This window comes from Eretmochelys imbricata, chromosome 1 (assembly GCF_965152235.1).
Source record: "Eretmochelys imbricata isolate rEreImb1 chromosome 1, rEreImb1.hap1, whole genome shotgun sequence".
Taxonomy (NCBI): Eukaryota; Metazoa; Chordata; order Testudines; family Cheloniidae; genus Eretmochelys; species Eretmochelys imbricata.
Window position 1 is genome coordinate 121828947 of NC_135572.1, and position 17558 is coordinate 121846504.

At 43.3% G+C, this 17558-nt stretch overlaps 1 protein-coding gene across 5 annotated transcripts in view; it reads right to left on the reverse strand.

The window, feature by feature from the left end:
- The window catches only part of UBE3A (ubiquitin protein ligase E3A), a 94211-nt gene extending 77285 nt beyond the window's left edge, over positions 1 to 16926 (reverse strand). For all 5 annotated transcript variants that reach the window (XM_077814820.1, XM_077814802.1, XM_077814829.1 and 2 more), the window contains exon 1: positions 16601 to 16926. The gene's annotated coding sequence lies outside the window, so the exon portion shown is untranslated. The remainder of the gene's footprint in view (positions 1 to 16600) is intronic.
- Positions 16927 to 17558: the final 632 nt, after the last annotated feature.

A 17558-nucleotide genomic window follows, 5' to 3' on the forward strand; every position in this document is an offset into this window, starting at 1 on the left:
AATAGGATTGCCTTGGTGGTCAATGCAAACAATACCTAGGGCAAAATCCTCAATGCTGCCAAGCATGCATATGGAGCATGGTAGGATAGCTTGGCTAGGCAGGATTTAAAGACAAAAGGAAAAACAAGATCTGTTGTGACCATTCAAGGGAGAAAGGAAGGAGAGGAAAAGGGCCTCAGAGATAAACAGGGATAAAGGAAAAGATCAAAAGAGGCCTTCTTATTTCAAGTTAAGGGACCGTTAAAAATAAATAAATTTTTATATATATATGTATATATGTATATGTATATATGTATATGTATATATGTATATGTATATATGTATATGTATATATGTATATGTATATATGTATGTATGTATGAAGATGTCAAGGAAAGAATTCCATATTGGAAGTTAATGATGACACTTTGTAAAAATGAGTACATAGCACCTGGAAAGACTTTTTCTAAATCCGTACCTGTTTAGATAGAACCTTGGGTGGTGTCCCAGGACTGAAGCCTAGTGCTCCCTGTCCACAACAGGACAACATGCTCCACCAACTCATGGGGGTTCCCTTACCCTGGGATTCCTGTGGGTGCCCCAATGTTAAAATCATGATAGGCAATACAAAATGTTAGTGGATACCAGGGTGTCAAACAGTATCTTACCTGTAGAACCAAGTGCACATTGGGTCCTTAAAATCAAGGAGATATGAATTGGATAGCTACACTGGTCAACCTTCTTTATACCTTTTAAAGGTAAAATTCCAATAATAATATCTGGGGCGCAAACCGACACAAAATTTGGCAAACAAAATTTGGAAGATGATATTGGGATTCTTGGGAGTGACACCCATGATTATAAGACACACATTTCGTGGATTAGAAAAGGAATAGAAACTAATCCTGATTCAAGGGAAGGAAAGGAAGGCACTTACTACATGAGAACCATCAATGAATCCATCCCAGTGCCTCAAGTAGAACCCTCCCATGGGACCAATTAATAAGACAATTCCATAAATTGTGGGCTACGCATAAACAAGACTGTGGAAAGCTCAGTGGAGAAGTGCAAATTGTGGCAAGTGATCCTCCACCGAAAAATAGCATAAATACCCTAAGGAGGCAGACAAGGCAGTTACTCAAATTATTAAGTCCTTAGTGGACCAAAGGATACTAGTTCACACAACTAACAAAAATAATTCTCCTCTTTGGCTAGTCCATAAACTGGATGGTTCCTAGAGGTTAACCATTGCTTATCAAGCACTGAATCAACGGATTCCTGAAGTTGCCCTATCAGGTAGCATCCTATCAAGACCTATTAGAACGAGTAACTGACAGAAAGAAGTAGTTTTCTGTTTTTGATTTAACTAATGGCTTCTGGTCTGTCCTTGTGGCCCCAGAAAGCCAATATAAGTTTGCTTTCATGCACAAAGGTCAACAGTTTACACAAACCCTACTTCTTCATGGATTTAATAACGCTCACATTATTTCATGCAGCCATAACCAAGTTTCTGGCTCCTCTTTTAGAAACTGATCAGGTATTGGTACATGATGATAATATATTAGTTGCCTCAGAAACTGAGGAAGCAAACAGAGAAGGCCTAACTTGGTTGTTTAAACTGCTGACTGAGACAGGGTTAAAATTAAGGTTCAGATAGGCAGGAATAAAGTATCCTTCCTGGGAACTGAAATTGGCCCTGATAGCAGACAGCCCCTTCAGGAACAAGTCCAAGGTATCTTAGACCTCCCAGTACTCTGAACATGAGTTGAGATCCTTTCTGAGATTTGCAAAATTCAATAGGGAATTTATTCCAGCATTTGCTGAAATTGCTAAACTGCTGTATAGACTTCTCAAGAAGGGAGAAATTTGGGAATGGAAGTCTAAAACACCATCAAGCAGTCCATGGCTTAACATCAAAAAGTGCCCAGATAGCTGCACCAGCACATCCTAACCTACAAAAACCTTTTATTTTGAAGTAGGAGCTTCAACTACAGCTCTTTCTGCTGTGTTAATGCAGCTTCAGTTAGGCAAGGATAAACCTATCACCTATGCTTCCCTGCTTCCTAGCTGAGTGGAAGAAAAATTTTCTGCAAGCAAAAAACAAGTTGAGCAGTGTATTGGGCCATTCAATATTCTGAATCTCTTACAGAGTTAAACACACAGTCCTTAGGACTCTTCACACCCTTCTAAAATATCTTTTCTCTGGGCAAATTAAAGATGGACAGGTATCAAATTCTTGGCTGGCGCACTGGACTTTAGCTTTAATGGATTCAGATTTGCAGGTAAAGACCCTGCCTGGACCATCTAAAACTGCTTTAGGTTTATTGGTAGGTGGGAACCCCCATGAGTGCCCACTTCTTCAACTGAGCACTCGAAAGAAATATCTTTCTGAGGCTCCAAATGGGATGAGAAAGCTTTTTGAACTAAAATGTATTCAGGTGTGGTTTACAGATGGTTGATCATACCACATTGATGGAAGAGCCTACACTGGTTTTTGCACTTATAGATCCTGTCAATTAGACACTGATTGCAAGCAAATGTAATATACATTTGGCTCAGTAAGCTGAATTGGGTGAAGTGAGTTTTGGAAAATGTTTCCTTAGAAGAAGATCTGTACTTGTGTTCTGATTCTCAATGGGTGTGCATGGCTCTAGTTGACTGGCTTTCAGAATGGGAGGAAAATGCTATGTGTAGTTCAGATGGTAAACCTGTACCACTCACTGATTTATATCTGTATAGTTACCCTTTTAAAAAGCAGAAGAGATGAAACTTTAATTGGCAAAGTAAAAGCTCATCAAAAGCATGTTCCATTCTGTTGGGGGTCCTATCAGGCTGATTTTGAAGCTAAACAGGGAGCATTAAATGTACCCTGCTGGCAATCTCCACAACAAAGTATTGTAGCAAGAACTCAAAAACCAGAGTCAGAAAATACAGTCTTGCTGAAATGCAGAACAAAATCTCTCTATGAAATCTCTCTTTAAAAAAAGATGAGGGAGGAATTCCTCTTCGAATACTACCTGAAGGTGGTGGTCTACTCATAGCAAAGCCACAAAGCCAGCGGATGTGAGTAATGCCTAAACACTTACAAAATGACATCATGTATCTTGCATGTGATCAAGAGGGGCACCAGAGCATTGCTCATTCAACTGAATGTCTATTGCAAACAGCTTGGTGGTTTTGATATTGACCAATATGTCAGAAACTGCTTGCAGTGTGATTCTGTCAACGCAGCTCAGGGAAGAAGCAAGATTCCCTTAACAAACCCAGAGGCTATATGGTCCATACATTAAGGTGCAAGTCGATTATACTGGGCCCTTACCTACCACACCTAGAGGAAATAAATACCTCTTGGTAAGTGGATACTTTCACAAAATGGATTGAAGTTTCATAGTTATCTGCCAATTATAGTGTTTCAGTCACAACATGTATGTCACATAGCCACAGTATACCACCTGTCACAAAAAGAAAAAAAAAACCCTCCATCATTCAGAAAGCACAATAGATAAGTTTGTGATAAGAACCAGCAGATTACAAAAAGGTAATTGATGAAAAAATTTCCCTGTTTGTTTATGCAACAAACTCCCCTTTCGGTATGATTGAGAACCCACACTTCATTAACATGGTTCAGTCATTAAGACCAGGATAGAATCCACCCAAAAGAGCAGATGTCACAGGCAAATTGCAGGATAAAGTGTATGAAAGAGAATTTGAGCAGTGTGCAAAAGGTCTAGAGGGTAAAATTATTAACCTGAGTCCTGATGGGCAGAGCAATGTTCACAACGATCCCGTTGTATGTGCTTGTGTGACAACAGAAGAAGGGAATGTCTTCCTTACAGAAACAACTGATACATCAGGAAACGCGCACACAGCAGAATACTTACAAGTAGTAGCAGTAAAAGCTATAACAAACTTTTAAAAAAAATTCAAATGTTTAGTACGCAGCTTGGTCACAAACAATGCTGCAAACGTATCCAAGATGAGAAGAAATTATTTAGAAGAGAGTCCCAACCTAATAACATACGGTTGCAGTGCTCATTTGATGCACCTCCTAGCCAAAGAGTTCAGTGTTCCAGAAATAAACGCTAATGTTGTTGAAATGGCAAAATACTTCCGTAACAACCACTTTGCAGCAACTGATCTGAAAAAAGTGGGAGGAACCAAACTAACTCTCCCACAAGACATGCAATGGAACTCAGCAGTGGACTGTTTTGAGCACTGTATCAAGAACTGGCCTAATCTGATGACAGTTTGTGAACAAAATCGTGAAAAAAAGAGATGGCACTGTCACTGCCAAAGTTCTCAACATTAGGCTTAAGAGAAATGTTGAACACATGCTGAACTAAGGGTAAACCATTCAAGAAATATATGTTTGCTGATGGTGTTTTAAAGAAAGTCACACCAGTGAACTGGTGGAAGTCACTTAAGCACTTGGATTCAGAGACTGTTGAAGTGCTAATCTCACTTTTAACAGCAGTATCTTCTTCTGCTGGTCTAGAAAGAATATCTTCTCCCTTTGGACTAATTCATTCCAAATTGAGAAATCGTTTGGGACCTGAAAAAGCAGGAAAGCTTGTTTTTCTTTTCCAGATTATGAACGAACAGGAAAATGAAAGTGAAGATGACTGAGTTAGCTGCAGAACTATTTTAGTTAAAAAAAACCAACAAAAACAAACCTGATTTTAAAAAACTTGAATGTTTAACTAAATTCAAAAATTCATATGCTTATTTTGTTAAAATATTATATGTTTGCTGTTGAAGAAAAAAAATCCAGAATACATAATGTTATTGTTTTAGTTAAACAAAACAATTTAAATGTCTGACTGGTGATATTCTCCTCCTAATACAGCATGGAAAGAAAATCCTCCAAATATTAATGATTAACCTGTTGAACTGGAGATAGTTCACCTCCCAATGACTTCATAAATATCTGCTTCCATTACCTTTGGTAAATGAAATAATCAATCAATCATTCATTTGCTAATATAGCTGTAAAGCTAATCTGAAAAGTTTTCAAAATAAATCACTTTAAAAATGTATACTGTGTACCTTCTAAAAATGAAATTTACATCTAACTCCGAGTTGTGAAGAATATGTATGAAGGTTATACCAACCAACAAGAATGCACTTTTATGTAGAAATCCATGATTAAATAGAGTCTTCCTGACTAGTGATTTAAATCATGATTTAAATCAAATCCACCCTGCACGTAACCATTACAAGGCACATGCGTAACTCAGGATATATAGGAGGGTGTTAAGAGCTTCTCTGTGTGGTGGAGTAGCGATGAGACTCTAAACAGGAAAAAAAAAAAGATGCATTCGCCTGCAGCCGGTATGCCTCGCTGGAGCACCCAGCAGGAAGTGAGACTGTCTACCTACTTCTATTGTAGTTTTCAATAAATGGTTAAAATCCACCCAGTTTCTCTTGAATCGACTGAATTGCTCTGGCAGAAAGGCAGTTCATAACAACAGTGACACACAACTTGCAGGATCATGCAAAGCAAAATAGTTGCACGGAACTTTATATTCCTACATGTACAGCAGTCACCGCACGATCCTTACCAGGCTACAAAAAGAGCAGGGCCAGGTGGAGCATACCACAACACGACACACTACTCTGGCTCACTATCTTTCAAAGCCTCCCTGAGCTGTATAGGTCCATGTTGAGCTCTTCTAGGAGCCCTTGTACCTGGATGTTAAAATTCAGCAGACAGCCACTCCACCTCCACCTCGGTGGAAAAATCTTTCCCCCTTTGTTTCACATATATTATGCAGGACACAGAAGGCAGCTCTAATCGTTGGGATATTTTTCTCACTGGAGGTCCAATCTTGTGAGTAAACAACGTCAATGACCCTTCAGACGACCAAAAGCACATTCAACTGTCATTCTGCATCTGCTGAGCTGGTAGCTGAATGGTTCCCTGGTGCTGTCAAGGTGGCTGGAGTTGGACTTTGTGACCTAGGGGAAGGCTGGGCCCCCCAGGATCTCTACCACTGGGTGGGAATGTTGAAATGCCAGTAATCTGCTGGTCAGGAAAGAAAGTCCCTGCTTGTAGTTTCTGAACAGTCCTATATTCTTAAAGATGTATGGGTCATGTTTCTTCTCTAACAAGCCCACATTGATGTTGGTGAGGAATCCCCAGTGATCCATGAATGATTGCATAACCACAGAAAAATAGCCCTTTTTGTTGATGTACTCAGTGGAGAGGTGGCCTGGTGGCAAAATAGGGATGTGTGCGCAGTCTATCGCTCCACTGCAGTTCAGGAACACTACTGCTGCAAATCCATCGACTAGGTCTGTGCATTACCCAGAGTCACAGTCTTGCATAGCTGGAGGCGATTAATGGCCCTGAAAAACTTGCATCAAAACTGCCCCTGCGGTCCATTTCCCGACTCCAAACTGATTCCCGACTGACCAGTAGCAAACTGGTGTTGCAAGTTTCCACAGTGCCATCACCACTCACTTCTCCACTGTTTGTGTAGCTCTCATTTTGGTGTCTCTGTGCTAGTGGGTTGGGATGAGCTCAGCACAGATCAAGAAATGTGGCCTTGTGTGTCCAAAAGTTCTGCAGCCACTGCTCATCATCCCAAACTTGTATTTGATGCCATCCCACCAGAGTTTGTTTCTCAGGCCCGGAAGCAGTGCGCCACTGTCTAGAGCTGCTCTGTGAACGCCACCAACAACCCAGAATTGGTTCTTGTTATGCCCCATAGCCATCCATCCTCCAAGGAAGGCCGTTCCCCATTAATTTGGTTCTTCTTGTGGCTCTGCAAATGCTCCAGGATTGTGCGCCCTGTGCTTGTAACACTCATGACAATAGTGCAGAGCTGTGCAGGCTCCATGCTTCTCTCAGAGATGGTGGACAGCAAGAAGGACTGCGTCGGTTTGTGGGATTTTGAAAAAAAAGTGTAAGAATAGTGGGCTAACAATGTATGTAAACGTGTAGCAATACTTTTAAAATGACTTGGATGAAAGCTGCAATATGTTTGGCTGAAAAGTCTAAAGCCACGTCTACGCTACAGTGTCTGTTGGGACATAGCTGCAGCGCTGTAGCTATGCTGGCATAACCTTGTAGTGTAGATGCAGCCTATCACAATGGAAGGGTTTCTTCCATTATGATAGGAACGCCATCTCCCTGAGTGACAGTAGCTAAGTTGACAGAACCTATCAACCTAGCTGCATCTACATTGGGGGTTAGGTTGGCACAGCTATGGCACTTGGAATGTGGATTTTTTACATCCCTGAGCACTGTGGCTATACCAACCTAAATTTTAACTGCAGACCAGGCCTTACAATCCATGTAGTTATAACGACAGCGAATGCACGTATCAAGACTATAAAGCCTCTTTCACCCACCAAGGAAAATCCAAGTTATCTGTTCAGATGAGTATCAGAAGTTTCTCTTAAAACACATTTTCTGCCCCCCTCTGACTCCACCCCGTGCCCAAGTAAAAAAAGAGCAGGATGCTTCAAAGAAGTGGTTGGCTCACCCCTCTTGCCTCTGCCACTGAAGTGAGGATTTAAAGACATCACCAATATAGCTCCACCGCTGAGCATTTGCAGTTCTTCCTCTGAAATTCTCCACTATTCTGCAAAGAGGGTGGGAAAGGTGGAAGGAGGTAGTAGAAAAAACTGAAGCAGGTGACACCATCCCTACTTCCCTCAAACCATGAGGTTTGTAAAACTGATAAGGGGAAGCAGGCTCAACTTATTAAAAAAAAAAAAGGTTGATGGTTAAAAAGAAGATATTTATATTGAATCAACTGGCCTTTTCCTCCAGTTGATATGAAATGCTTTTTACAGATAGTTTGGGAGAAAGTCTTAGGGGAGCCTCAAAGAGAAGCAGATCACTACTTCCTTTAAGTCTACCCCGGGAAAAAATGTTCTTCATTCTAATGAATCTATTGTCTTACGCTATTTCATTTATATTGTTTAATCAATAAGCCATTTTATCCTTTATTCCCTGCTCCACAATCCATCCCCCACATAGTTCTTCCTCCTCTTCACATGAAAGTCACCCTCTCCCCACCTGCCAATATGAGTTAACACTCTCGCATCTACAGATCTATTAATTCACACATGAGTAGGGCCCTACCAAATTCATGACCATGAAATCTGGTCTTTTGTGTGCTTTTACTCTATACTATACCAATTTCACAGGGCAGACCAGCACCTCTCAACTTGGGTACCTGACCCGAAAGCCTGTTGCAAGGGTGGCATGGTATGATATTGCCACCCTTACTTCTGTGCTGCCTTCAGAACTGGGCAGTCGGAGAGCGGCGGCTGCTGACCGGATGCCCAGCTCGGAAGGCAGTGCCCCACAGCAGCAGCACAGAAGTAAGGGTGGCAATATCATACCATGCTACCCTTACTTTTGCGCTGCTGCATTCAGAGCTGGGTGGCTGGAGAGTGGTGGCTGCTGGCCAATGGCCCACCTCTGCAGGCAGCAGGGCAGAAGTCAGGGTGGCATGGTATGATATTGCCATCCTCCCTTCTGTGCTGCAGCTGTCTTCAGAACTGGGCTCCCTGCCAGCAGCCACCACTCTCCAGCTGTCCTGCTCTGAAGGCAGCACCATCACCAGCAGCACCACAGAAGAAAGAGTTGCAGTACCACAACCCCACCCACCACAACCCCACCCACCACAACCCCCGCACACACAACTCCTTCTTGGGTCAGGACTCTACAATTACAACACTTTGAAAGTTCAGATTTAAATAGCTGAAATAATGAAATTTATGATTTTTTAAATCCTGTGACTGTGAAATTGACTAAAAAGGACGGTAAATTTGGTACATGAGCATATCTAAGTACTGCTCTCTCCCTGACCAAGTTCTTTCTGTCTTGATCATTACTTAAAGATAGGAAACAAAGGGTAGGAATCAATGGTCAGTTTTCAGAATGGAGAGAGGTAAACAGTGGTGTCCCCCAGGGGTCTGTACTGGGCCCAGTCCTATTCAGCAAATTCATAAATGATCTGGAAGAAGGGGTAAACAGTGAGGTGGCAAAATTTGCAGATGATACAAAACTACTCAAGATAGTTAAGTCCCAGGCAGACTGCGAAGAGCTACAAAAGGATCTCAAAACCGGGCAACTGGGCAACCAAATGGTAGATGAAATTCAATGTTCATAAATACAAAGTAATGCATATGGAAAACATAATCCCAACTATACATATAAAATGGAGTCTATTTTAGCTGTTACCACTCAAGAAAGAGATCTTGCAGACATTGTGGATAGTTCTCTGAAAACATCCACTCAATGTGCAGCGGCAGTCAAAAACGTGAACAGAATGTTGGGAATCATTAAGAAAAGGATAGATAATAAGACAGAAAACATTATATTGCCTCTATATAAATCCATGGTACACCCACATTTTGAATACTGCTTGCAAATGTGGCTGCCCCATCTCAAGAAAGATATATTGGAATTGGAAAAGGTACAGAAAAGAGCAACAAAAATGATTAGAGGTATGGAACAACTGCCATATGAGGAGAGATTAATAAGACTGGGACTTTTCAGCTTGGAAGAGAGACAACAAAGGAGGGATACGATAGAGGTCAATAAAATTATGATTGGTGTGGAGAAAATAAGGAAGTGTTCCACTCCTCATAACACAAGAACTAGGGGTCATCAAATGAAATTAATAGGCAGCAGGTTTAAAACAAACAAAAGGAAGTATTTTTTCACACAACGCACAGTCAACCTGTGGAACTCCTTGCCAGAGGCTGTTGTAAAGGCCAAGACTATAATTAAAAAAAAATAACTAGATAAATTCATGGAGGACAGATTCATCAATGGCTATTAGCCAAGATGGGCATGAATGGTACCCCTAGCCTGTTTGCCAGAAGTTGGGAGTAGGCAACAGGGGATGGATCACTTGATGATTACCTGTTCTGTTCATTCCCTCTTGGGCACCTAGCATTGATCACTGTTGAAAGACAGGATACTGGGCTAGATGGACCTTTGGTCTGACCCAGTATGGCAATTCTTATGTACTAATTCTCAACCAGGTTTAATTTCTCACATTTGCTTCCTTCAATCCCGCTTCCATGCCACTGAGTGTCTCAGGAACCTGAAAGCTTCCTCTATTTCAAATCTATCCTTCCCATGTCTAGTACTGTCATCTTCCAAAAAAGTTATTTCTATTTCATTTAGTCCCTTACCTACACAACACCAGACACCTGTTTACTACCTTTGACTCCCTGCTCAAGCTTTTGTGAATGCAAGATTCCTGTTTCTCCAGAATTTCACTGATTTATTTATTTATTTTATTTTAAGAGAATTCCTGTTAAGGTTAGAGTGAGTGGCCCTTGTTTAATGCTTCCCTCTCCTTTCTTGTTGCAGAATCAGGAGGTAGGATCTGGGAAACATCTCATCCATGACAGCACAAGGAGGTAACCCTTGTTGCACAAGAAGAGACATAAAACATTAAGGGTATTTCTATGCTACAATGAAACACTCGCAGCTGGCCCATAGCCCTGCAAGCCCCAGCAGCTGCCCAGGCTGCGGTGCTATTAAATTGCAGTGTAAATGTTTGGGACTGGGCTGGAATCTCAGAACCCAGCTTCCAGCTCGATCTTGAATGGCTATAGTGCAATTTTACAGCCTTGCAACCTGAGACCTGTGAGTGCGGATCAGCTGACAGAGGCCAGCATGGGTGTTTTACTGCAGTGTAGACATACAGTAAAGCATTGGCAGTTCTCTCCAAATCCACCTCAGGAGATCTAGCTACTACGTGCACAAGCATCCCTGGAGAAAAGCGTGGACCAGTTTCATAGCTATGAGGAAAATCAAACACCTAAACTTTCCCACACTCAGCCCCCTACAAAAATGTTTCACTGCCTCCTTTGTTATAAAGAATCCATTTATGTGAAGGTAACCAGTTTGAATATCATCATACCTTCTCCTGCACTCTCCTATTCCAAGTATGTGTATGGAAGATCCCAAATCCCTGCTTCATGAAAGGCAGGGAGAGAAAAAGAGGATCAATGGAACCCCTTTCCATTCACCTTTGAACCCAGAGGGCCTGTAGAGAGGTGGTGGAAAGAAAATCAAGAGACTCAAGATAAGATTTTCAGAATTGTTGAGCATCAGCAAGTCCAATTAACATAAATGGGAAATGCAGGTGCCCAGCACCTCTGAAAATCAGGCCCTTAGTGCATAGGCAGTCAGTTTCATTACATGTAGGCCAAAAGCAGAAAGCATGACCAAGGACTACCACACACCAAAGAAGCACAAGTACGTGTTTTCCATGGGCCCTATGCAGAAATATGTTGCCTGTCTACTTACATGAATCATCTACTAGGAGGGAACTACAAATGGACCTACTCTTACCAGCTGGTGATGATAGGAAAGACTTATTCCTTCATGAGAATTTACGTTAACTCATTATGAACCTCATTTATTTATTACAGACCCAATCCCATTAGTACTCAGCTTCCTCAATTTTCATTGATAATGTTTTTGAGAGATGGGAGGGAGAGAAGAAAAGTGAAGCTATAGTTTGTGTGTGCTTTTACATAAACAGTTTACATTTATATATTTTACACTGTCTTCAATAGCAGGATGTCAAAATAATGTACATAAATTAATCACATCTCAGAATACCCTAATAAGTTAGATAAATATTACATCTATTTTACAAATAAGTAAACAGATGAGAAAATATATTTGCAATGCAGAAGAGATGTGGTTCCTCATCAACTAGACTTCTTGACTTTTATGCATTCAAAACATTACATTTCAGCAGTGTAGAAGTTTAATACAGAACAGAGGTTGATAAAAATGCATTGAAGGTGTCATGTCCAAAGGATTATTGAAGATGCTAAACAAGCAAACAGCACTAAAATATCCCACCTACAGTGTCATGATGCACTGTACATCAACACTTAAATTGTTAAAATAAAAGCAATGACTTTAAACTGTACAGAACTGCATATCAAGTATCTCAACTATCCAGAATATTGGTTAAATGGGGCATTCATGTTATTAATAAGTATAAATTAACCTATTAAATTCTTTACACATCCCACAAAGCCTGTTGTGATACATCATGAAATGTATCACTGTGGGACATAACAGGCAAGAAAACTTTGCTGATGCAGAGAAGTGATCAATACCTCTCCTTTATTATAACAAAAAAATGAAGCTGGAAAAATTGAGCCATATGCAAGATGCACAACTTTTCAGGGTTCTATGAACTGAAAATGCAATGGGACTGTATTGGTTTAGTTGACATGGTGGTTGAAACTCCAACAGCTTGTCTACACTAGTAACACTAGCAGGGAGTTGTTATGGTGGGAAAATTTAGACGATAACCCAGTGTTGATAAATCTATTAAGGTCTTGCAATAGCATTATGATCATGCTTTCTAACTTTTTAAAAAGTGAGCATTGTTTTTTTTTGTTTGTTTTTGTTTTTTTTAAAAGTCAGAGTTCTACTAAATAGCTTCTGAAATCAACCAAAGTGCTACTACTATTTTTTTAAAGCTTTGCATGCTAAAAATGTAGTTTTAATTAACTTAAGAAACATCTATCTTAGCTAACAAGTTCTGTAATAAGTTTCAGCCCAACATAATATAAAACAGACAGCTCTTTAGCCTTCTGAAAATAGTCATTATAACAGGACAAGTTAGGTCATGTGACAATTTGTGTCAATTTGTATTTGACAAACCTTAAATATTTTTAAAAGGCCAATTTAATACTACCTACCAATGTTTTTCTTCCATTAGTTAACTAAAATCCACAAAAACTGCCAATCACAAGGAACATCACTGACATTTGCCTCTTAGCAACAGCAGCAATAAGCAGAATGAGTTTTAAACATAAACTTGTGTAAATTTTTAAAAGAAAGAGAGGTACGAAGCTGGAATTTTCACAGGAGCTGGATTTATCCTATGGAACTCACTCCCACAAAAGGTGGTAATGACCATGAACCTCACCATTTTCAGAGCTAAATACAAAACAAATTTCTTCAACCTAACTTTCCCTCTATAACTTCTTTTTTCAAAGATGGAGGAGCACAAAACCCACTCACACTCAAATGAAAACCAAAAATAAATTCTAAGTGAATCAAATTATTTCTCTTAAAGCCTAGGAATGAAGATTCATATTTTTACTTAAATATTGGTAAAAGTCAAAAAAGCAAACAATGTTGGGAATCACTGGGAAAGGGACAGATAGATAAGACAGAAAATATCATATTGCCTCAATATAAATGCATGGTATTCTTGAATACTGCGGGCAGATCTGGTCACCCCATCTCAAAAAAGATATATTGGAATTGGAAAACGTACAGAAAAGGGCAACAAAATAATTAGTGGTATGGAACAGCTTCCATATGAGGAGAGATAAATAAGACTGGGAGTTTTCAGCTTGGAAAAGAGACGACTAAGGGGGGGATACGACAGAGGTCTATAAAAACACGACCGGTGCGGCAAAAGTAAATAAGGAAGTGTTATTTACTCCTTCTCATAACACAAGAACTAGGGGTCACCAAATGAAATTAATAGGCACAGGTTTAAAACAAACAAAAGGAAGTATTTCTTCACATAACGCACGGTCAACCTGTGGAACTCTTTGCCAGAGGTTGTTGTGAAGGCTAAGGGCTTGGCTACACTTGTGAGTTACAGCGCAATAAAAGGAGCCCCGGGAGTACTAGCTCACTACCCGTCCACGCTGGCAAGGCACATAGAGCGCTCTGACTCTGTGGCTACAGCGCTGCTGGTACTCCACCTCGGCGAGTGGAATAACGCTTGCTGCGCCCTCGCTGGAGCACCGCGGTGCCAGTGTGAACGAGGTGTTGCTTTACTGCGCTCTGATCAGCCTCTGGAAACGTCCCATCATCCCCTTAAGTCAAGTGGCCACTCTTGTCATTGTTGGGAATCGGCTGTAGGAATGCGGAAATGCCCTTTGAAAGCTCTGTTTCTGACAGCCGGCTGCTTATCTGCTCCGAGACAAAGCAAGCCATTAGTGTGGAATGCTGTTGGGGGGGGGGAGGGGAAGGGGTTCTGCTGCTGTCTGAACTTACAAGACAGCATGCTGACATGCTCTCAGCCTCCCAAAAACCCACTCTCCCCCCAAACATACACATATCACACTCCCTCTAACACTCCACCCCACCCTCCCCATTTGAAAAGCACACTGCAGCCACTTTCATGCTGGGACAGCGGCCCATAATGCACTGCTCCCAATGCCGCTGCAAGGGCCGCAAATGTGGCCACGCCAGCGCGCTTGAAGTTGTCAGTGTGGATGGACTGCAGCAATTTCCCTACTGCGCTCCGCGAAGGCTGGTTTAACTCAAAGCACTCCACATCTGCAAGTGTAGCCATGCCCTAAGACTAAAAGAGGATTCAAGAAAGAACTAGATAAGTTCACGGAGGGTAGATCCATCAGTGGCTATTGCCCAGAATGGGCAGGGATGCAAAACCATGCTCTGAAGTGTCCCAAGCCTCTGTTTGCCAGAAGCCGGGAACACGCAACACAGAATGGACCACTTGATTATCTATTCTGTTGACTCCCTCTGAAGCACCTGGCATTGGATGCTGGCAGAAGACAGGCTACTGGGCTAGATGACCATTGGTGTGACCCAGTACAGCCATTCTTATTTATTTTGAAATTCTTGGGAGGTACTCATATTGTAGTGATGGAAAACACAAGAGTAGAGAGAACAAGGATCTTCTTTTAACTTCCAGTGTGATAAATCGTGCCATATATTACCTAATACTGTGATAACTACTTGTTCTAAGACTGGTTTATGTTGTAACAGTTGACACAAAATTACAGTTGTTCTGACTGAGATGTGCAGCTAAAAGTGACCAAAACTAGGAATAATCAAAATCTGAATACACAGATAAGTCAATATGATGGATGTTATGTGAGAAAGTTATTCAAATTAATTTTAATACACATTTTAGAGATTTAATTTACAAGATGAATATGGTTACAGTTCACAAACACTAACTTTCATAGTATTATAAAGTGATAGAATCTGTATCTTTAAACCTGTTTCCCAGCTTTTTTGCTTTTTCAGTGCACATGATGTATTAAATTATTTGTTCTGGTAGCACACAAAATGTGCTAGCCACTTTTCATTAAAATAAAATAAAAAGCAAGGTCTCTGCCCTAAAACTGACTTTTTGCCACAGATACAGTAGGTTTGATGTCCTGCATCAAATAAGACTTCGAATCTGGAAAACTGATCCTTGCAGGCCCTTGCATCTGTAAAGAGTCCCACTGAAGTCTATACACACAGGGCCTTCTTGCAAGTCTCAGATCACAAGAATGGTGCCTAGAACACATTTCCCGCCCAAAGATGCTTAGAACCCAGCGGCAGTGTGGATATTACACAGAAAGTGAAGGAAAGCTTTCCTTAACAGTAACAACCCTAACAAGATAGTGTTTATAGTTTCCATATGCTTACAACTAATCAATTTAATAAAAACATTTCCACAGCTCCAGCATTTCCCTCAGCCACTGGTACAACTTCAGAACAAAAAACTTATGTTATAACTTGAGACATGATCAGAAAGAGTCCAAGGAGCACATTCCAGCCAATATATTTGTTTTTTGATGCTAAATACTGGCACAAAAAGCAGTAAAATCCTGCAATCAACATTAACTAAATAAAGTGAACTGAAGAGCAGCTTGTTTACAGCTCAGGAAGTCCAACTCTTCAACCAGGATGACATATTACACAAGCAAGTCAGCTTGCCCCCTTGAATAGACTACCACATTTATATGGCCCCCATCACAGTAGCATGTGAACACCTCCTAATCTTTAATATTTGTAACTCTCAACACAGTATGAGATAAGGAAGTACTATTACCCGCACTTTAAAGAACTAAGGCACAGTCTATAAAGTCTTTTGGAACCCGCAGCAGCAAGCCTTTTGGCCCGGGTTCACAGACTCAGGTTAGCGCGGCTCCTGCTAGTGCTCTGAAAGTAACTGTGTAGACAGTGCTTTGAAGTTGTGGCTCAGGGTGGAGGCCAGGGTTTCAAAACCCCAGCTCCGGCCCACACCACAACTTCAAAGCCCTGTCTACACAACTATTTTTAAAGCACCGGAGCGAGCCCTGCTAGCCCAAGCCCATTGCCCTGGACTCGGAAGCTGGCTCCTGTGGGTTCTAAAAGGCCGTGTAGACCTACCTAGAGAGGCTAAGTGACGTGTCCAAGGTCACACAGGAAGCTGGTGACAGAGCAGGGATTTGACGTCTCCCCAGCGAATGCCCAAAGCACTGGTCAGGCTTCCTCTCCACCCCCTTCTCTCAAAGCCGTAGCCCCATGTTAACGAGACCTCCCACACCGCGTGCACCAGAGACAGGAGGTCGCTCACACCATGTACCTTGCCCCGTGGGCACCTCCCCGCAAAGAGCGGAGGCCCCACCAGCACCTGCCCGCTGCCTCGGAGATCACCACTGACCCCCACCTCCTGGCACCTGGGCAGCCGCCCCGCGCTCTCCATCCCCGCCCCGGCACCGGAGGCCCCCGCCCGCAAACCTCAGCGGCGAAACCGAAACCGTCCCAGTCGGGACACGCCGGCGGGCGGGCGGGCCGCGCCTGGGCCCGTCGGCGCCTGTCTCCGGGCCGGGCTGAGCCGCCCCCTAACCCCCGCGTACGGACCTGCGCGCTGCGGCCTGCTCCCCGGCGCGGCCCTGACGCTCTCGCTGCTGCTGCTGCTGCCGCCGCCGCCCGGGCTCATGCGGGGCCCGCGCTGCTCTCGGGGCGGGGGAGGCGGCGCCGCTGCCTGTGCCGGGCCGGTCTGCGGCGAGGGGACTGGGCTGCGGCCTCGGCGGGGTCCGGAGGGCGGCGGGTGCAGGCGAGGGCGGCGGTCGGTCGGGAAGGTGGGCAGGGCCCGCTTGGCGCCTCTCTCACCCCGAACCCAGCGCCACCATCTTGGGAGAAACACGAATATCGGCGCGGCGCAGCCTCGGAGGACTCGCGGGCATAGCAGGGTATCCCGGCATGCACCGCGCTCGAGATCAGGGCGCGCTACTTTCCGCCCGGAACCATAGAGGTCCCACCTTTCCCAATGGGCGGGGCGCGGAGGCAGCCGAGGGTCCCGGCGCGGATGCCGTCGGCACGCAGCGGTTAGGCGGCCGCGCGCGCTGGCGGCCATGTTGGGGTCGGACAGTTCCCTCCCGGCCCCTGGAGTCACCGTCAGCGTGGGGGGAGTTGGGCAGCAGAGGACGGGGAAAGGCGGGGGAGTCAGCCAAGCCCAAGGGTTCAGTCTCGACCCAGGCCCCGCCCCCGTCCTCCCCCCGCACGCAGTCCAGAGAGGGGTGTAAAAGCCATGGGCTTGTGTGAGCGCTCCGGGGCGGGGGGGAGGTCACACACACACGCTGCACGAAGGGGCAGTAACAGGGTTGCACGGTCCAGCCCTCCCAAGCTAGGGGAGGCCAGGGTTAGGGCTGCCCAACCCTGAACCTTAATTACCTGCCAACAGCAGAAATGCCAAATATTGTCTGCAGCTGTGGGAAATGAGTGGAAAAGCTCATGCAGAAGGGCCTCTGTGTCCCCTGCATTTCAAGTTCTGTGGTGGGGGGTGGGCCTCAATGTAGGAAAGCTGGGGGGGATTGTG